The 22,725-nt window shown below is 38.7% G+C and overlaps 1 protein-coding gene across 1 annotated transcript in view; it reads left to right on the forward strand.

Annotated features, from left to right (window-relative positions):
• The window catches only part of LOC139817702 (uncharacterized), a 214,246-nt gene that overhangs the window by 154,277 nt on the left and 37,244 nt on the right, over positions 1-22,725 (forward strand). The gene's annotated exons all lie outside the window — the stretch shown is intronic.

A 22,725-nucleotide genomic window follows, 5' to 3' on the forward strand; every position in this document is an offset into this window, starting at 1 on the left:
GAGATACATAACAAAAAAAACAAATATACCAAAAAAAGAGATTTTACTTGCACTCGAGGTCGTTTCAATATCTACATATTTCACTTTCAACAATGTGATATCCAGGAAAACCCATGGTGCGCCAATGGGATCGCCCTTATCCCCGATCGTTACTGACGTCGTGATGCAGGATCTAGAGAATACAGCATTGAGATCGATCAGATTGCTTTTGACTTTCTATCGTCGATATGTTGACGACATTATAATGGCAGCACCCCCCGAATGATAAAAAAACATCGTAGACGTTTTTAACAGTTACCATGAGAGATTAAAGTTCACTGTAGAATATGAGAATGGTCGCAGTTTGAGTTTCTTAGATTTATCTTTACACGTTATAGACAACACTTTATACATAGATTGGTTTCAAAAGAAGACGTTCTCCGGTAGGTATCTTTCTTACCATTCGAGTCACCCGGATTGCCATAAGATAGGTACAGTTTTTTAGTTTAGTTGACAGAGCCATTTTACTGTCCCACCCCAAGTATCATACAAAAAATTTGGAAAAAATTATCGACATTTTACTAAACAATGAGTATCCTCTTAAATTAATCTTCAAAAAAAATCAATTTGAGGTTAAAATATCTATTTAACACCAAACTTAAACACACACAAAAAACTGAAACAGGAAGTCAACACAGTGAGGACACAGTGCAGAATAAAAAATTCTTAGTTATCCCGTTCATAAGAAACATATCGGACAAAGCTGCCCATTTAGTTAACAGTAATGAACATATGGTGGGATACAGAGTTTTGAATAATCTTGGCAGGTTCGTCAAGGCACATAAAGACCATATCCTGGAATGTCAAATAATAACGTAAGCTACAAAATATCGTGCAAGAATTGCAGTGCTTCATACGTTGGACAGACCAAGCGACAACTAAAAACTAGATTAAACAAACACAAGAACAATATCAGAACAGATCCATCTAGACATTCTGTGATTTCCGAACACATTACGAAATATAATCACACTTTTGATTGGGACAGTACAGTAATACTTGATTCAGAACCGAATTATTATAAGAGACTCATATCGGAGATGTTACACATTAAGGAACAAAAAAATGGGATCAATTCTAATAAAGACATAATTTCTGGATGATTCATATTTTAGCATACTTGACGAGCTGGTCAATCACAAAACTTAGCAAATTTCGGTTTACCTAACATAAAACATTATATTCCCTATACACTGTTATTTGTTTATATCTCTGTCCGTCCTGACAATCTGCGCAGTCATTTGACATCAGTAACACGAGCCAGAGCATTACATCGCACTTTAAAAGATATTTTGACAAATATATGTAAGTTTTAATAGATCTTAGATTAGCGACATTTTAGTCACATATAACTTTCTTTCAGACAACTATTTTTACACCTTGACTACACAAGCTTGACAAAACAACGAAGCAACAATTCTTATGGACCGAACCCGATTTATTCTCGCCTCCGAACGAGGAATCAGTTATGTTAATTTGCTCGCTGACGACCTCCGTTTTTACCTTTGACTTCATAGATGCAACGACAATATCCCTGTATGTATTTGTCAAGCCTTCGAACGGTGATGTGGCTCTGTAGGTTAAGAATTTTATATGGTTAGTTAGGAATTACATTGTGATTATTCTACGGCTGAAGAAGACTCGGTGAAGTCAAAACGTTCCGTTGTTTACATATATGTGATTAATAATTATAAAAATTAACATCCATTATTGCTCGATTATTGGCCTTTTCTTTATCAATTGTCTATCAAACAATTTCATTCTCCATATTATATCCGCGTTAAACTTTCTTTCTCCATAACTCCATATCCATGCCATCGCAATTTTTCCTTTTCTTATTCTATTTTTTATGTGCATCTCGTCATTGTTGTTTCTGCATATTTTATACCCTAAGTAATTAATTTCTTTTGTTTCTTCAATTCTTATATCTTCCCACCATCATTCTCTTTTTCTCTCTTTGCCGCTATTCTTTTTGAATACGATTATTTTTTATTTTTCTGTATTTAGCTCTAGTTTTTTTCTTTTTATATACCTGTAGAACACCATCATCATTATATTCATCATATCTTCATTTTCTGCATGCAACAAGCACTATGTCATCTGCATATTCTAGCGACCATATCTTTTCCTTTCCGATCTTCACTCTACCAGGATTTTTCTTCATCTCTTCTTCTATGTCTGAAATATATATGTCAAATAATGTCGCGCTAATTGGACATCCCTGTCTTACTTCTTTTACAGCCCAAAATTCTTCCGTTTCTTTATTGCCTATCTTTACTCTGTATCTAGTTTCGCTATAAATCTCTTTCACTCTATCAATTAGACCTTTACTTATTCCTCTCTTTTTCATCATCTCCCATATTTCTTCTCTATTTAATCTGTCAAAAGCTGCTTTCAGATCAGCAAAAAAAGCAAACAATTTTCCTCCTTTTCTTTTGATCCTCTTTCCTATTATATGTTTTAATATTTTTATATTTTCTGTTGTTACTCTTCCTTTCCTAAAACCTGCTTGTGTTCTCCTCCATCCACCCTTTTCGTCCAGCTCCTTTAGAATCTTTGTATTTAAGCAGTTCGCATATATCTTATATAACGTGCTCGTAAGTACTACCCCTCTGTAACTTTCTACTTTTTTTCTGTCTCTTTTCTTTCATATCGGTATCACCCCCATTCTCCAATCTTCTGGAAAACCTTTTCCTTCCCATACTATCTTGACTAGTTCAGTCGCATTTCTAACTAGGTTGTCATCTCCACTTTTCTATACTTCGTTTCTTATACCATCTTCTCGTGCTGCCTTACCATTCTTTAACTTCTTTACTTCGTTTAATACCTCTTTGATCGTCAGTTCAATTGCATCTCCTTCTTCTTCTTCTTCATTTCTTGCTCCCATTCTGCCATGATTTATTTCACTTCTAGGTTTTTCATGAAGTATTCTTCCCACTCCTTTAACTCAATTTGCTTGCATATCTTTTCTCTTTTCTTCCTTCCTCTATTTATAAAGTCCCATTCTTGTTTTTCTGTCTTAATCTCTTCTATTTTTCTCTCCTTCTTCCTCTTCCACTCGTCGTTTCTTGAATGCCTTCTGTTGTATCTACATATTCCTCCTCTTCTAGCTCCTCTCTCACCCCGGTGATTATACCCCCCATCGCTCTTCCCTTCTTGTTTTCCCTCCTCGCACACTGACTTATCCATCTCCATCCACTCGGCATTCTCTCGCACCAGTTCTCCCAATCTTTCTCCTCTAACCAAGTTTTGGTTAAGCCTATATTATATCGAAATTATTTAAATATTCCCAAAATTCCTCATCCTTACTCTTCACTCCAGCAACATTCCACACAATCATTCTTATCCCTTTCTTATCCAGACCACTATCCTTCATTCTCTTCTTAACTTCTATCCGTTTGTCCCCCACAAAATCTCCCTACTCTCATCTCACCGCATTCATCATTCCATACATACTTTGTTCCGTTCTTAAATGCTCTATTGTATTCTATTTTAACCGTCGTGCCTCTCTCCTTCTCATTCTTCGCCCACGCTCTTATTTCTTTCTGTCTCGTTCTTTCTTTTATAGTTAAATCATCATCAACAAAAATCCCTGATCCTTTCAGATTCATTTGCTTCTCCATTAGTTTCTTCTTGTCTTCATACTTTTCCATTTTTACTAAAATTGCTTTTTCCTTTCTTTTTCCTATCTCGAACACGTCCTTTATTCCTTTTTCGTAACCTACGCACCCCATTTCTTTAAACACATCTTTTACTACCTCTCCTACGTTCTCTTTTCTACCGCTCGCACCTTTTATTATAATATTCTTTTTTTTCCTTCTTCTCAGAAGCTTCGCATCTTCTTTCTAGAACTTCGACCTTCCGTTTTAATTCATTATTTTCATTCGTCATTATCTCTTCCAAATTCCTTCTTGAACTCCTCAAACATCTTCTCTGCATCCTCCTTGTTTCTGTTTAGCTCCCCGATTATTTAGTCTATTATGGATTTCTTGTGCCCTTTAAGTAGTATTTTCATGTCTTCCATTTTATAACCTTTTTCACTATCTTCTTTGTTAGATTTAACCTCTTTTTTAATTTCTTTTATGCTTGTATCTTCTTCCTTGTCTTTTTTCTCTTTAATTTCTGCTGTGTCCTCTCTCCTTCCTCTTTACTTTTGTCTAACTCACTCTTTCTACCCCTCTTCCACAACGACGCTATCGAAATTGTACTGCTTGTACTACTTTTCCTCTCCCTTCCCAACCTCTCCGCGTTCGTCTTTCTTCCTCGCCTGTTTCCTTTGGTTGTATCAGTTTCTCCCTTTCCACTTTTGATGCCGCTTACTGACGCGTGTTTTAGCAGCCACCACTCAGTTCGCTGCTCTGCCGAAACCTCTTCGGTTTGCTCCTCCACGCTCCTCTCTTGTTTTTCTTCTCCCCTCCCTCCGCTTCTTCCACTCTCCATGCAAGATTACGAACTCACTTCGGAAGTTTGATCATTCGGGTTGCTCACGTGCTAATTCTCGCTCGCAGTTGGCTCTCTCACGGTCTTCTCATTTGCGCATACACTCCTACGTCATTTCCTTCTCGCGTATGTCTTGGTGAATGTTGGCCTGATTCCGAACATACCTGCCACCTGGCCCTTTGAGGTTACTTTTAAGGTTGGGATGTGGAATTTTGCTCCAGTCCCGTCAGGTGTCTATATTTCGATTGAACTGTTATATATTATTGCTCAGTTCTTTTCTCTCGCCGATCTGAAACAGATATTTCCCCCGAGGAGGAGGTTCCACAGCAGAAAAAACGCTTAATTCCTTTACACTTCGCTTCGGTTTAACCACCAGCTTACCTACCTCGACCGGAAGTCCAATATAATTGATAATATAAACAGCACATTCTAAATAAGCAAATTATATGTCACACAAAAATAAGATACAATCAGGAAACATATAAAATATTTAGGGAAACATATCTATCTACATAAAAAAATTATTTCCATACAGCATTAAAATATATAGTAAAAATATTTGCTTTTATAGATTTATATATTAATTCCTAATATATGTATATTGACTAGCTGGTTACCAGGGCTTCGCCCGGGAGTCGTTTTTTTTTCAAACGACTTTATTTGTGTTTCAATATCCTTATTGTGGACAAACATAAGGAGTGTGTCGGGTGGTTGATTTAAAGACGGTAGTTTAACTTTTCCGCATGAATAACACATTCTAGATGCTTAAGTTTTAAACTTTTTTGCTTGACAATGATCACATATTGGATCCATTTTCCCAATTATTACTCTCGGATGAAATTGATATTCGTAATTTGAATCATAACTAAATGCCTCTAATTTCAAATCGGACCGCATAAATGTTTTCATGGATTAAACATGTCGTAACCGGTCTTTTTCTACTCGAGTTTCACACTATTGAGTCATTGCCGCTTTTCCGATATTTTACTTACCGATCAGCGACATTATCCCTTGGTTTACCCGGGCGTTTTTTCGGAAATTTTGAGATTGCTCGCTCGCGATGTACACAGAACCTCGATTTTTCACTTAAAAAACCAAGGGATAAAATCGGTAATCGGTAAGTAAAATATAATTATATATAAATTTATATAATCATACAAGATTATACATGATCAGATCACAATATAGCATGTAAGATCGCTTCTTATATGAGCATATAAGACATTGTAAGAGAAATTTTTTCCGGGTAGTTTATGTGATGCTGATGAAAAGTCACAATGGGCAAGATTTACAATAATAAACCGTTAATCGACCGTTTAAGCGCTATCAGCGTTTAAAAGTCAAAATAAGCCGTTATGTCAGTACTATTGTGGGACAGTCAATTGCAATGTATTGTTCTGCGGAATCACACAATTTATTCTTTTTATTAATACAAAAATATATATTTATGTAAAAAAATATGTACATGCATATGTGTACACACATATATGAATTATAACCGCGAAACTAAGCACACTGTCATATCTCAACTGGCGCTAGCCGGGCTTTATATATGTGTGTATATACATGCATGTACATATTTTTCACATTAATACATATTTTTGTATTAACAAAAAAAATTAGTTGTGTGATTCTGTAGAATAATCCATTGCAATCTACTGTTGTCTTACAATAGTACTGACATAACGTCTTATTTTGACTTTTGAACGCTAATAGCGCTTAAACGGTCGATTATTGTGAATCTTGCCCATTGTGACTTTTGATCAGCTTTACATAAACTATTTATTTCCAAAGATTTATCTAATTTTACCAAAATCTAATTTCCATAAGAGTTTGCGAGGTCCTTTTATTGATGTATGTAGTATTTTGTATTTCTAACTATTCTTTATATATATATATATATATATATATATATATATATATATATATATATATATATATATACATATATATATGGAATGATATACATATTGTAAAGGAAAACTATAAAATAATATACATATAATGTTACGAGTATTTTAACATACATTTTATATTATAATAAAATTTTACAATTTTTTGATATATTTAATATTTAATATTTTAATATACAAGGTAAAAATAAAAGTGTTGAAACTCTTCAATTTTTTTACACAAAACTGCGCATTAAGAAAATATTTTATACAAAAGTTGTAAAGTTTTGAGTAACGCATTACATAGCAATATTAGTATAACCTTGAATAGCATTATCAAATTCATGTAATGATTACCTAGAAATTTTTTAATGAATAATAAAATATTTTTTTATTAAGTACTTCTCACACGCTTTATAAAGCTTGAAAATTACGGTACCGTCAGCATTAGCATTACCCAAGGTGTACCGAGTGATGATTGCGGTCGGATTTACATATATGATCTTTGTGTGCGTGTGCGTTTATGTGTGTAAAGTCCTTATCTATGCTGACACACACACACGCACGCACACACACACACACACACACACACACACACACGCGCGCGCGCGCGCGCGCACACACACAAAGAGGTGTAAACCCAATCGTGCAACCTTCATTCGGTACACCTTAAGTAATGCTAATGCCGACAGTACTATAACTTTCAAGATCGATAATTCGGAAAGTACTTAATAAAAAAATATTTTATTATAGTGTTTTGAAAAGCTCTCAAGATAAGCTATATGAATTGAATATATAATAAAAAAAGGAGTATTCATTTAAAAATTTCAAGGTTATACTAATAGAGGAACTGTACCTAATATCGCCTTTGTTCTTAATTCTGCACCCTACGATATTGAGACTGTTACGTGTTGCATTTTGTCAATGAGCAGTAGAAGCTGTTGAACAACGCTGCTTTGGATGATCTTTTATTTTATTTTAATTAGAACTGTGATATAAAAAGTAGCGTGGCAGTTCATAGTTTTAATAAGGTTTTGAAATTTTGCAAGAGATGTCTTACGTTATTAATACAGCAAAAAAGATATGTATTAAGAACAAATTTCTGCCATGAAAAAATGTGATATTGTGTCTAATTTTTATTCCTAAATTAGAGATATTTGTTGTTAACCATTATTGTGATGCTTTAATCGGTTATGTTTCTTCCTTGCGATAATCCTTATTCAGACCTCTAGGAATGTTCATTGTTGTGCCGGTACCGTGAGTTGTTCTCAGGGTCGGCACAGGATTCGGGAATCTCGGGTCGGAGAAGAAACACTCTTCACGATGTATAACATTAACAGCCAAATATATTTCTTATTTACTCTTTGATACAGTTCCCTTTATTTTAGTTACGACACTCGCGTTTCAGTAAGTGATTTATGAGTAGTTAATTGGACGCACGTGTCCGCTAAGATGGTAACTAGCGACTGCCCGCCGCTCGTCGGAAAGGCGGGCGCTTTATCCGCTCGGTATTGCTGACTTGGTTGTCAGCGTTTTTGATATCGCGATCAAAGGTCTAACGGGCAGGTGATGTCCGGGATGACCATATTTGGTCATTCCCGAAACTTGTGCAGGTCTTCGCGTCAGCGGTCTTCGTCGCTAAGGTCATATTTCCGATAGGAGGCAACTCGGAGTTGCAAAGTGCAATACTTAATCTCTAATTTGTTGTGCGCTCACAACATCATTAAACCGTCTATTTTTCGTAACTGGTCTGCCTCTAGAATATTTCTGAAGCTCCCTCAGCCTCCTGTAAAATGAGTAACAAGATCTTTTTCCGAGAAGAAATCGGTCATGTTAGACGCTGACCACATCACCTTATAATCCGTGAAATCCCCATGGGCTTTCTTAATCGTTAAAAGAGGATATCTTTGAGTTTTTTTCCAGTATATATTGTGTCTTGTATTTTTAACAAAAATATGTAAAGTTGCGATATTAGAAACACTTTTTTCGATATCAAAAATGCTACTTTTTTTGTTTTTCTTCAGAAAAAATAGTTAAAATAAACTTTGAACACATTCATGCCATGGAGATCATATTACAATAATCCTAGAATAAAATGACGTGGTTTAGTTATATTCTTATAGAAGTTTTCAGTCAAATTTTTGGTTTTTAAAAATGGGGTGCGATATTAGGAACAGTTTCTCTATTACTATGTAATGCATTTAAACTCTACAACTTTTGTATGAAGTATTTTTTTCGAAAATGCGCAGTTTTCATAAAATTAAGGAGTTTCAACATCTTTTATACTGTATGTGTTTAAATTCTAATATACAATGCGAGTTTTTTAAATTGACATACCTAAGTATCTCGAAAACAAAGCATTTCTGAAAAAGAAGTTCCAAACAAAAGTTATTTGGTTTTGGGGGAAAACATAACAGCATTATTTATTTTTTATTTGGTGGACGTTTTTAGGGTTATTTTAAAATTAATTTTATTTTTAAAAATAGAAATCTATATTTTTTAACGGCATCTTATTTTATGTAAAAACAAACAAACAACTTTTATCAGAAATATTTTTTTTATCCAGTCTCTACTTTCTACGATATTTAACATTATTATTAAAACAATATTTTGTTATATATCTCAGAAAATTGAAGTCGGGTAAAAAAAATGTTTCAGATAAAAGTTATTTGGTCTTGTGGGGGAAATAATTTGATGTCAATAATTTAGAAGCAAAGGACCCCGCACGTGTTTTATGGAGAAGTGACCCCAGTCAAATTGCTCCGCTCTGAGATGTTATGTCCTGTCCTGACTTCGCGATTTTTTCCTTTCATGGGAATACAGAATTACCCATAAAAAAACACACTCTAAACGACAATTGTCTATCAGCAAACAAACAAAATCCAGAAATCCAAGAACGTTCGTAATAAGAACTTTCTAGACGACTTAACTGAAAAATCTAAATAAAAATAATAAAAATTTTTTCTTCGCCAGTAAATATTAAAAATAATAAAAAATTAGCGACCTAACTGGCCAAAAATTCTTCTTTATTAAAACTTACGACGTTTCGACCATAATCTGGTCGTTTTCAAGTGAGAGATTTCTTTACAAAACTGCAACATACACACGAGAAACATCAAACGTCGCCAGACGTTGATTCCTAACTACATTGTGCATCTATAAGATGTTTTTGTGCGTCAATTGACATACGTATATACACACGGAAATTAATATAAGGCTGTCAAAAATCTAAGCTTGGACCGTATGACTTTGATTCTAATTTGATTGTATATTGTAACGGTCCTATTTCTCTTATTATTATTTATTTAATTTATAATCAAAAATTAAGCGACTCAAAGGGCCAAAAATTCTCCTAGTTTATATATATGTTACGGAAAATATGATTTGGGAATTATGCATAATGGCCGGGCAATATGCATTATTCCCAATTTGTTTGGTCAAAATGATTAATAGAGAAGAATTAATCAAATTTCCGGGTCATTATGCATATTTCCCAATGCTAAATGGTCATTTTGGTAAATCACTTTATTTAAGTAGATTTTCCCGGCAATCTTAAGCCCCTTGCACAGTAGGCGATAGTGATGCGAGGTGCTACATGGGTTTACAACTTTCCACGCGTGGAAAGTCAACGCATGTATTTTGAAGGCACACTATGTGTCTAGTTTAATAATAGTGAAGCCCCCCGCAGGGGGGCGGAACCTATTGTTTCACGCATACACTTTCCACGCATAGAAAGTTGTAAACCCATGTGACAACTCGTCTCGCGTGAAAAGTGTATGCGTGGAGGCAGTAGGTTCCGCCCCTCCCCCCTGCGGAGGGCTCCACTATTATTAAACTAGACACATAGTGTGCCTTCAAAGTACATGCGTGGACTTTCCACGCGTGGAAAATTGTAAACCCATGTAGCACCTCGCATCGCTATCGCCTATTGTGCAAGGGGTTTAAGATTGCCGGGAAAATCAACTCAAATAAGGTGATCTATCAAAATGACCATTTAGCATTGGAAAATATGCATAATGACCAGGAAATTTGATTAATTTGAACATTTTTGCTTTTATTATTCAAATGTCCCAAAAGAAGCGGGAATTATGCATATTGCCCGGCCATTATGCATAATTCCCGAATTAATCAAATTTTCCGTAGCATATACAGGGTGTACCAGGACCTCAGCGACAAACTTTGAGGAATGATAGGTCACACAGGGGGGATCATTTTTTGTTAAGGAACATATGGTCGTTGACGCGTCCTTAAGGAGCTATGCATCCGAAAAGTCAGATTTCCGGTAAAATGTTTTGAACAAATAAAATTTATTTTTTCTTGCATGTTCTGACAATTTACAATAATAGCTGTTCAAATTGTTTGCCCTGTACCTTATTACATTGTTGACACCTTCGCAGCATTGATTGTCCAACTTTGTCGAGTATGGCAGGGTTGTTTCGGATTTGTTGAAACGCAGCATTTATTCGGTCAATTAGTTCCGCTCTGTTGTCAACTGGGGTGACGTACACGATACTCTTAACATACCCCCACAGAAAATAATCAAGGGGCGTTAAATCGGGTGATCACGGTAGCCATGCAATAGGTCCCGCTTTTCCTATCCAATGTTCCCCGAATTTGGCGGTTAAATGTGCCCGCACATCAATGCTGAAGTGTGGTGGGGCTCCATCATGTTGGAACCACATGTTCCTGCGCACAGCAAGCGGTACATCCTCGAACAGTTCCGTAAGTGTGTTCTGCAGGAACTGTAGATAGTCTGCTTCATTTAAACGTGGTGGCAAAATAACAGGTCCTATCAGATGATTACCAATAATTCCAGCCCATATGTTGACGGAAAACTGTTGTTGGTGAGCTCTAAAAAAAATCATATGTGGGTTCTCATAGTCCCAAATGTGACTATCCCTGTTAAAGTATCCGGTCCGCGTGAAGCAGGGCTCGTTTGTGAACAAGACGTGCGTGGGAAAGGCAGGATCAGTGACACTTTGATGAAGTAACCACTGTACAAATTGCATACGAGGTGCAAAGTCGTTCGGTCCTAGTGCCTGCACCTTTTGGAGGTGGTACACATGTAGGTCGTACTCATGCAATACTCTCCAAACTGATATGCGACTTGTCCCCATATCGTGCGCCACAGCACGCGTGCTAGCTGAAGGTTCATTGCTGAATCTCTCGATCATATTGTCTTCCAAATCAGATGTCCTCACATCACGCCTTCCCCCGCTAACATGCTGAGGACGAAGATTCCCCGTCTCTCGAAGGTGTTGATGAATTTGAGCAAAGGTACTGTGGTGTGGATGTCTTCTGTTAGAAAACTGCTGCTCGTAGATGCGACGAGCTTCTCTTCCATTTCCCCTAGCCTCACCGTAACACATTATCATGTTAGTTAGCTCAGCGAATTTGTAGTTCATGCTTGATTGATTGACAACAAACTCACAGAACAACAACAAACTTACGACGTAGGTTAGGTGTGACCGGAACAACGCATGGAACTATGAAAATTAGAATATAGCCACTTACTACTTGGGCTAAATTACACGGTCGCCATTGTATTTTTAGGCTCAAATACAGAAACCTTTCGTCCTCGCGTGGTCCCTTCCTTCCTTCCAGCTCAATGGCTGCCGTCTTTTACGCCGCGGACGTGTTCAAGGCCGTCGGCCACGCCCTGTTTTTGCGTTGCGCAATATACGGATGTGCTGATAGAAAATTCACTGGGATCGCGATTAAAATTACTTTTGTTTTAATATAAACAAATAACAATTTATTATTCTCCTTACTACAGCAATCTCCGTGTAGGAACGGACGCGTTCTCTCAATCGCGTGGAAGTACGTCGAGTGTTCTCTACACTTTCGTGAGATGCCGCTCTCAAAGTGCAAAGACGCGAATTGGCTATCGCGAATTTCGCGTAAGCGGACGCAGAGTCACTAGGCTTGCACCGAGTGACTCTTTTCAAAAGAAAGTCACATTGACGAGTCCCCGTGAAACCAGGTAGGTATGCGTTTAACGCAATCATTATTAATTTCTCCTTTTCTTTCCGGTACCCAGGATTATTCAAGGAGTCGTCTTATTTTGTCACCGGCGGTGATCAACGGTAAGTATATCATAGGTAAGTATAATAAAAGCGACTTAAATCTATCGCACGCATGTAGAATTAATAATTAAACTTTAAATTGACAGGGAATGTTAAAAGAGTATGAAATTTATGAATATAATATCCAATTGGCTCGTTGCCATAGAAAAGTGTAAAAGTAACGTAAAAGTGTAGCAAAGTGTAAGCTAAAATTAGCATAATTACTGTAAAGTGTATCAAATCATATATAATCGCCTGGAATTACTCCATTTGGCTCCTCTTTGTTAATAAATCATAATTGTTGGTAATACTTTTGAAAATGTAATGATTAATATCAAATATGCACCTAAAGTGCCGCTAAAGTGTATCGAAGGTGTAGAGCCTACGCTGGCTCGTCTCGCACGCTCGCTTCAGACGCGTGGGTGTATAAAGTGTATTTGGTGTTGTACCTTTATCGGTGGTGTTCTCTGGTGAGTGTCCCTAGCTAGTAGGTGTAAATAGTGTAAGAGTGTAATACAAAAGTGTGACTGTGTCATTCCCCTTCGGGATTGTTCAAAATGATTATGTAAGTTGTGAATAAGGTAAAGAGTATGAAAACTAAATAAAGGTCCTGAAAATTGAGTATTAAATGTAAAAATATAATAATATAAATAACCAGATATTCGGAAAACTTTATGCTTGTAAATTTTATGGTAAATAATAAGGTTGCGAACTGGATTTATGTGAATACTCTAATAACAATATGCAAACTATTGAAATAGCAAATAAGATAAAAATAAATGACAATACGATAATACGAAACTTGTCTGAATCCATGATAATGACTCTACTGTACTCGTTAAATGAAATGTGATTGAGGTAGGTAAGTTATAATTGAAATTGTAAGTTTTTATAAAGAACAGGTAAGTATCAATATTTATTTCGTGTTTAACAGGTATGTTTGGCGTGTGTGTGTGAATTTGTCTAACCCGCTGTGTAAACTTAATCCTAACGGGTGTGTACCCTCTCGGTACTTCACAATTTTATCCACGCGAATTGTCATGCAACTTAATTAAAATAATAAAAAATAAACAAACGTAATCTTTTTCTATACGCAATGGAATAATAATAATATATATATCGCTCAATAAAATAATATATAAAAAGGGTTACTCTCGCTGAGTATGTACGCCTTAGAGGCTCGTATAGCAACTCTGCTGCGAATCGGCTGCACCTGGCTGCTGCTCCTTCTGCACCTCGACCGTCATGGGCTCGATCTCCGCACGTTCGGCCTGTCCAGCGGGCTGTGTGTCCACCTCGAGCAACCTGCTCACCTCCTCGTCAGCTTTTAGGGTAAATGTGTCCGTAATGACTTGGCTGTCAGCCTCGCAAAGGCCGCTGTCGATCCCCATGGATGTTTGGCTGCACTCTACGGGCGTCGGTGTGGCTGTTCTCTGCACCTTCTGCCCCCTCTGTGACTGTGCTTGGTCCTGGGACATCTCCTTGGTCACCAGGCTTGGTTCTCGACTCATCTGGGAAACGGACGATTTATCGTACGGTCCCAAGGTTAGGTTAGGTTGTAGGTACAGAAAGGCTAGTAGTAATACATGTCGGTTCTAAGCCGGGAGCTTTGAAAGGGAGCGGGCGGGGGGGTATTCAAGGGGCGAGGGAGCTGACGTCACGCGGGGAGGGGGACTTTTGGTGCGTCAGGGCCAAGGTGTTCTAAGGAGAGGGGGGTGTCACCTACGTACTGTACTGCAGGACTGCGTTCCGATTCCCCACCCGGGTGCACTCCTTCTTTTTCTATCTCACTCTTCTGAGAGTTAATTAAATTAAATTTTATTTGTGCAAAACATTTTACCGGAGATCTGACTATTCGGATGCATAGCTCTTTAAGGACGCGTCAGCGACCATATGTTCCTTAACAAAAAATGATCCCCTCTGTGTGACCTATCATTCCTCAAAGTTTGTCGGTGAGATCCTGGGACACCGTGTATATTATATATATATATATACATTATATATAACTTGGACCGTATGGCTTTGATTCTAATTTGATTGTATAAATTAAATAAGTTTATGGATTTTGTTAAGGAGCGTTGTAACCGGGCCGCGAGGCTGACTGCGACGCGTCTGCTGTCAGTCTCGTGGCACGGATTCGACCCGCACGGAGTTGATCGATCACGCTCTCCTGTGTGGTCGATCACGCGTTGACGCGACTTTGGGAGAGGTGTGCGCAGGCTCTCGGAGCCAGAGCGAGCGATCGCGGGGATCAGACTCGATTCGTACACGTTAGCGGCAAGTTCTCTCCGCCTCACGGCCGAAAATTTGTGCGTGGTTTCTCCACCGTTTAAGCGCAGCATCGCCGCCAATCTTTCGCTGAGTGCGTGAGTGATAGACACTCGAAACGTAATAATCGAGCTCAACCCGAAGTTTAGCTCCGGACCTTTGTCGTCGACAAGCGGGAGCGGTTGCAGTCCGTCCCGCGGCCAAGAGTTCGTTTGCTCCGTCCGCGGAGCGTCCGGTCGACGCACGGCAAGATCCGAGTCGCGTCTGCGACAGACCACCGCGTCAAGATCGCAGATAGAATTCTGGCCACGACAGTGTCCGTGTAATAAAATCTACATTGTGTAAATAAATCGCGTGACCAATAGACGAGTTCTCATTCGCCGCCCTCACCCTCGTTTCGCACTCTATCTGAGTGGCTCCGGCATTCATCGCGCTCCGACAAAATCAAGTCGAGCACGAAATATCTGGTCCTTCGAGCCAGATCGAAACGAGATTCACGCGAGTTTGCGGTAAGAACGTTTACGCGTAAAGTCAGTGCAAAATGGCTGACCTTCGGGAACGGCAAACGCAGTTGATGCGAGGCGTCGACCGTGCGATAGACAATTTTCGAAAAATCGACAAGAAAAATCTTACTCCTGCCAAAATTCAAAATCGAATCAGTGCGCTAAAAGACATCTGGGCGCAAGTTCAAAACGGGCATTTCGCCCTTCTCGCCGCCACCCCAGCTGCTGACCGTCCTGCTGACGACTACTTCCGGGAATCGCAGTACGAGGCTTGTGAAGACGCATACCAGGCTGCCTCCGACTACATGGCCGAATGTCTCGAGGAACTGGATCCTTACGTGAGTCCGAACCAATCATTCGAATCTGGACATCATCCGCTGGGATCATCATCCGCATTTTCGCTGTCTCACTTACCGCCGATAACACTACCGCCATTTAACGGAAATTACGACGAATGGGAGAGCTTCCGAGATCGATTCACTTCGCTCATCATTAACAATAAAGATTTGTCGAATTTTTTGCGCATGCATTTCCTTGTGTCGTGCTTAAAAGATCGTGCCCTTGATTGCGTCAAGGATATTAACGTCACGGCAGATAATTTCGCGATTGCATGGAACACGTTAAATACGCGATTCGAAAATAAACGCCGCCTCATCAATGTTCATATGTCGACGTTGCTCAATTTGCCGGCGGTCGCGCGTGAATCCGCGGCCGAGCTCCAAACCCTTCGCGACAAAATAAATACTGCGGTCGCCGCTCTGAACAAGTTAAATCGCTCACCCGAAGAACTGTGGAGTGACATATTAGTCAATCTCGGTTCGTTGAAACTCGATACTGTAACACGTAAAGCGTGGAATTTAAAATATAGCGAGGAACGCACTCCTCCGGCATATAAAGATTTCAGTAAATTTCTTGACAATCGGATTCGTGCGCTTGAGGAATGGAAGCTCCCCCCTTCTCCCGCCGACAAATCGAAACCATCGAGCGTACAAAAAATTAACAGTGCGGCTGCATCCGCGCAGTCGCCACCGCAATGTTTATTATGTAAATTGAAGCATCAATTCAGTGCATGTCCGCAGTTCGTAAGTAAGAGTCCGAGTCAACGGCGCGACTTAGTCAGAAAAGAAAACCGTTGTTTCAACTGTATGAGGAAAGGTCACGCCGTTCAAGCGTGCTCCAGTAAATTCACTTGTCGCTTGTGTCAACGTAAGCATCATACGACGCTTCATCTTGACTCGGACTCTCAACCGAAAGCTCTAGACGTCGTGCCAACGAGTCAGCCGTCCCAGCCCGACACGACAACAAAAGAAGAAGTAAATTCACTGTTTACGTCCTCAAATGCTACCGCGCGCGTACATGTGTTGCTCGCTACGGCTTGGATAACGGTCGGCTCGTCGTCAGGTCGTTCCGTCACGATTCGAGCACTGTTAGATCAAGGGTCGGAAATGACCTTCATCACAGAGAAACTCGCTCAATGTTTGCGCTTGAAGCGAATTCGCTTGCCAACAACTATTTCGGCAGTTGGTTGTGTCAACGCCGGGACATACCGCTCCGCGGCTACAATCACAATTTCTCCGTGTGACCGCACGGCACCGGCATTCTCGACGACCGCGTTGATTTTGAAATCTTTAACGTCATACATTCCACCGCGCGTGGAAACTGAGCTCACTTTGAGTCATCTCGCGGACCTTCCATGGGCAGATTCCGATCCCATGAGCACAGATCCCATTCAAATTCTTGTTGGCGCTGATCTTTACGGCGAGTTGATCCTCGACGGCCTCCGGAAGGGAGCCACCGGACGATCGATCGCTCAGAACACCGTGTTAGGTTGGATTATTTCCGGACCTATGGCCTCCTCTCTAGTCTCGTCACACACGTCATCAAGCCCGTTGTCCAGCAAGTTCGTGACCTCACATTTTTGTTCTCAAGGCGAATCACTTGAAGCCGAGTTACGCCGCTTCTGGGAAGTCGAGGAAATTCCCCGATCTTCCATTCTTAGCCCGGCTGACGAACAATGCGAAGAGCATTTTCGTCAAACCCATTCGCGCTGTCCGGATGGTCGATAAATGGTTCGTTTGCCGTTCAAAACCGGCCCTTCTATCAACATCGGCCATTCCAGAGCCATTGCAAACAAATGTCTGCAACGCCTAAAAAAAAATAATGCCAGAGAGATATGTATGGAAATGCCAACCAGCGACAAGAGAAAAGAAAAGAGGAAGAGCAAGAGGAGGGATAATTACCGGAGTAAGAAAAGGGCTTGAAGTAGAAGGAAGAATAGAGAGAGAAGAGGAAGGAGTAGTGGAAAGAATTGTAAGAACAAAAGAGGGAGAATGGAAGATTATTAGTGTATACGTAAATAATGACATTGACAAAAAAATAAGAGTAATTGTACACGTTCCGAATGAATCGTGATCTACGTAATGGTGTTAAGGGTCAGGAAACTTGATGTCGTTTAGTCAATATATTTTGAAGAGTGTTTCGAGAAGACTTTTAAAATTTCTTAAGTCTGATAAAGGAAGAAAACGTCTTATCAATAACAAATCACATGAATATAAAATAAGCACTTCAGCATAAAATTTGTATCAATGGTCAATCAACTCAAAGCAATCTTTCAGTTTATCAGGGAAATCCTAAACTAGAATCTATTAGTTGAAGGTTTATAAAATAATATAATTTCTGTAGAACAGAAGATCTATAAACATGAAGAGTTGAATGTATTTCACATGAATTCCACTCCTAAATAGTTAAACAGTTGAACAGACCATTAATACGCACAAAGTTATTAATATCGATGACATTATAAATTCACAAAATATCATATAAAGTAGTAAATAAATAATGGAAAAATGCATACATCTTTTACTTTTAAGCTTCTTATTATTCGAAAGAACAGTCAGAATTAGAATGTGAAACTGAATTTATGTTAATAATAATGTGCATATAAAGATGATATGCTTCTGAACATATATGATAATCGTCATCTGAGTTGTTTGTTAATTCAAAACAATTGAAATATGTACGCATTTATCCATATTTTGTCAAATAAAAGAGTATCTGACGGAGAGAGAGAATATCTCCTAAAGTAAAACGCAATAGTATTTTCGGGACGATAATTAATAATATAGAGAAAAGTATATACAACGCAAAGTATCGGAAGAATTCAAATAATTCAATATAATTATAATCAATCGTGTTGAGTTCGCGAGATATTTACAAAAATGAAATATAGCTTTTACTGACAACGGCCGTGTCTTTCAAACAATTATTAATATTCAGTTTACAATTGAAGAATTATTTACTACAGGTAAATAGCTTGATTTTACAATACACGAATGATTTACCAAAGGTAAATCCCTTGATTCTCCACATACAAAATATTCTTACACGTGGTTGCAACCAAATTTAATATAGTACTTAAGTACTTTAAGTACTCTGGCAATGAGAAGGAAGCTTCTCGTCCGGCCTCGTCACTGAAGGTGAGAAGGCTCGGGGATGGGATCGAAATGCCACACAAATATACGGTGCGCTCTTGGTGATCACCATCCAAACGTAATATAGAAGCTCTCGAATGTTCTGGAGATTGCCGTTTAGCTAAAGCACCTTAGCCCATTCTAAAGATCAATGATTCCTTACACTGAACAACGAGAGTTACCTTTTTTGTGGATCTTCGCATAGGAAGAATTCCATCTCAATCGCCAGCCGTATGCCTTTATACCTCAAGGCTCTGAAATTTCCATCAGTCATCAGATCGTCCGTAATGGCGGACATCCTTCAATAACGGGAATAATGGCGAAGGACGTCTCCTTTGTTCGTCCGTAGCGTATATGCTGATACAATTTAGCACCTGATGTATCAGGTTCCTCTTTTTACTTCAGCTGGAATTCCGCTGAAGTCTATACACGAAATCGCGAGCTTAATACAAGCATAATGAGACTACGAGTCTTTTTTACTCAGCACGCGTGACTCTTACAACGACGAACTGAAGCGTAATGAACGCACGCTCTCTCAAGAAGAACCGAACTTCCGTGAAGAAACCGGAAGCCAGGTAGCGCTACCACCTTGTATAGCAGCGCCGTTCCGCGACACTATTTTGGGATATAACTAGGACCCACGTTGGTCCCGCTAGAGCCTTTCAGGGACGTAATTAGTGATTCAGTTATTCTAACAGATGGCAGCACACCACTGTTTCCTATCCTTATAAGCGGTATTTCGAACAGTAATAAAAGAATATACGAACGAAGAAGGCATAGGAGAGCGAATAATAATAGGAGGCGACTTTAATGCAAGAACAGGGGAAAAAGGAGAAATTATGGACATCTTTGGAGAAGAAAGAAAATCAAAAGACAAAGAAATAAACGCAGAAGAAAAAAAGCTGATAGAATTTCTGGAAGAAGAAGGGCTAGGAATACTAAACGGAACTAAGGGAGATAAAGAAGGAGAGTTTACCTTTACCGGAGGGAGAGGAGAGACAGTAATAGACTATATAATAGGAAATCAGGAGCTATGGGAAAGAACAGAAGAGGTAAGAATTGGAGAGCAGATAGAATCGGACCACCAATATGTAGTACTAGAAATAGCGGAGGAAATAGACGAAAGAAAAAGGGAGAAGAAGAAAGTGAAAAAAGTAATGAACTGGTCTAAAGAAGCCGTAGAAAGATATAGAGAGAAGATCGAAGAAAAAACCATAGATGGAGTGAACCCGGAGGAGCTCATGGAAGAAATAAAAAATGCAGTAACACGGGCGGTAAGCTGGAAAGAAATTAGAATAGACAATAAAGCGAAGAGAAAAAATAAATGGTGGGACGGACAGTGTGCGGAGCTAAGAAGAGAAGCAAAAGAGAGGCTAAGAAAGTGAAAAAAAGGGGAAGAAGAAAAAGCAGAATATATAAAGAAGCAAAAAGAATACAGGGAAATGATAAAAGAAAAAAAAGAGAAGGACAAAGAACGAATTATAAAAGAAGCAAGGAACGCAAAAAATGAAAAAGAGGTATGGAGATTCATAAATAGAGAAAGGAAACATAGAAAGGAAGTGAATGAAGAAATAAGCGAGGAACAATGGAACGAGCATTTTAAGAAGTTACTAGGAGGTGTAGGAACGAAGCAGGAAACGGCAAAGGAAAAACAAGAAACAGGAGATAGTTGCGAAGATCAGGAAGAAATAAGAAGAGAGGAGGTGGAAGAAGTAATAAAGGAGATGAAAAATAAAAAAGCAGCAGGAGCGGATGGAATACCAAACGAGGTATGGACAAACGGAGGAAGCAGATTAAAGGAAGCAATATGGAAGATATGTGACATAGCATGTAGAAAAGGGGAAATGATAGAAGACTGGAATGAAGGAATAATTGTACCCATAGTAAAGAAAGGGGAAGGAAAAGAAGCAGGAGACTACAGAGGTGTAACACTGATGAACACGAGCTACAAAATATACGCAGCTATTTTAGCAAAACGACTAGAGAAGGAGATAGAAGAGAAGAAGCTAATACCGGAGACGCAAACAGGATTCAGGAAAGGAAAAGGAACGATAGAAAATATATACACATTAAACTATGTAATAGGAAGAGCGATTAGCAAAGAAAGAAGGAAGTTAGTGGCAACATTTATAGATCTGAAGGCAGCATTTGACTCAGTTGATAGGGAAATATTATGGAAGGTAATGGAGAAAAATGGAATAAGCAAAAGACTGAGAGCTAGAATCAAAGAGCTGTATAAAGAAACAAAAAGCGTGATTAGATGTAATGGAGAAAAAGGACCGTGCTTTTGGACAGTAAACGGAGTAAGGCAGGGATGCCCTCTGAGTGCGCTACTATTTATATTGCTTGCATACGCGGATGACATAGTGGCAATTGCAGAGAGAGAAGAGGAAATGAAACAAATGATAAGGAGGTTAGAAAAGTACTTCGACAAAAGGAAACTAACAGTGAATGTTGGGAAAACAAAAGTCATGAGATTTAGAAAAGGAGGAGGTAGAGCCAAAGAAGTTGAATGGAAGTGGAAAGGAGAATAAATAGAAGAGGTAAAAGAATTTTGCTACCTAGGATACATATTTCAAAGAAACGGAGGACAAGAATCACACATAAAAGAGAGAGTAAGAAAAGCCACAGTTGCAATGAGGCAAGTATGGGGTATAGGAAAAAGAATTTTTGGAGGAGACTGGAAAAGAAGAATGAAACTCTTTGACTCGCTGGTGGCAAGTGTGGCAATGTATGGAGCAGAAGTATGGGGATGGAAGGAAAGAAAGAATATAGAGAGGATACAAGAGAGGTTTATAAGATGGACGTTAGCATTAGACTGGTGCACGCCGGGTTATATGATAAGAGAAGAGACTAAAAGAATTAAGATGAGAACAAAAGCGGCTAAAAGAGCAATGAGATACGAAGAGAAATTAGAAAACGGAGGGGGAAACGAAGTAGCAAGAGCATGCTGGAAGGAAATAAAGAAGGACGTAAGGAAAGAGAAGTCAAAATGGGAAATAAAACGTAGAAAGTTTTACGAGTGTAGAAAATATGCAGCGGAAGAGATAGAAAGGAAAAGAGAAGAAGGGTGGAGTAGCATAGAAGAGGTAGAGTGTAGAGATAGAGACATACAAATACAGGAGATAGACGAAAAGATAAGAGAATCAAAATATAATAGATGGTACAAAGAGATAGTAGATATCGGAAGACCTGAGTATCTGGAAAGAAGAGGAAAAGAAAAATCGGTAACAAGGATAGCAAGATTCAGACTAGGAAACGAGATGCGTGGTGGAAGGTACTGGGAACCAGAGGAGAAAAGAAGTTGCAGAGTATGCGAAGCAGAGGAAGAAACTTGGGAACATACACTGGAGAGATGCGCGAGGGAGGGAAGCGATGACATGAGAGGGGGAATAGGGAAGAGAGTAAGAAAAATTTTGAATGGCAACGGAGAGGGAGAGAGATGGATGGTGAAGTTGGAGGAGAGAAGAGAAAAACGAAATACAGAGACAGAGAACTGTTAAAGCTATAATATTCTGCTCTGTTTGTTTGATTTGATTTGTACAATGTAAATGAAAATGTATAATGTCTATATGTATGATATATGTTATGTGTAACCATTTCAAGCCGAAAGGCAGAAATAAATATATTCTATTTTATAGAAGTGAACAAATCAAGGAAACTAACAGAGTGTAACCGACTTGCAAGCCATCTTCTACAGGGTTTACCAAAAATATGGCAACCCCTAAATATTTCGAAAAGTACGCATTTTAGAAAAAAATGTTTCAGACAAAAGTTGTAGAACTTCAAGTAACGCATTAAATAGTAATATTAATTTGACTATAAATAGCTTTGTTAATGCCAAGTAAAAATAACTTTAAAATGTTTAAATGGAAACCTCTATTTTTGATTGCATATTCTTATAGCTTACCTCGAGAGCTTTTCAAAAAACTATAATAAAGTATATTTTTATTAAGTATTTTTTAAGATATGGAGCTTGAAAGCTACGATACCGCCGGGATCAGCGTTACCCAAGATGTACCGCGTGGAGGTTGCACGGTCGGATTTA

The sequence above is a fragment of the Temnothorax longispinosus genome, chromosome 8 (genome assembly GCF_030848805.1).
Source record: "Temnothorax longispinosus isolate EJ_2023e chromosome 8, Tlon_JGU_v1, whole genome shotgun sequence".
Classification (NCBI taxonomy): Eukaryota; Metazoa; Arthropoda; class Insecta; order Hymenoptera; family Formicidae; genus Temnothorax; species Temnothorax longispinosus.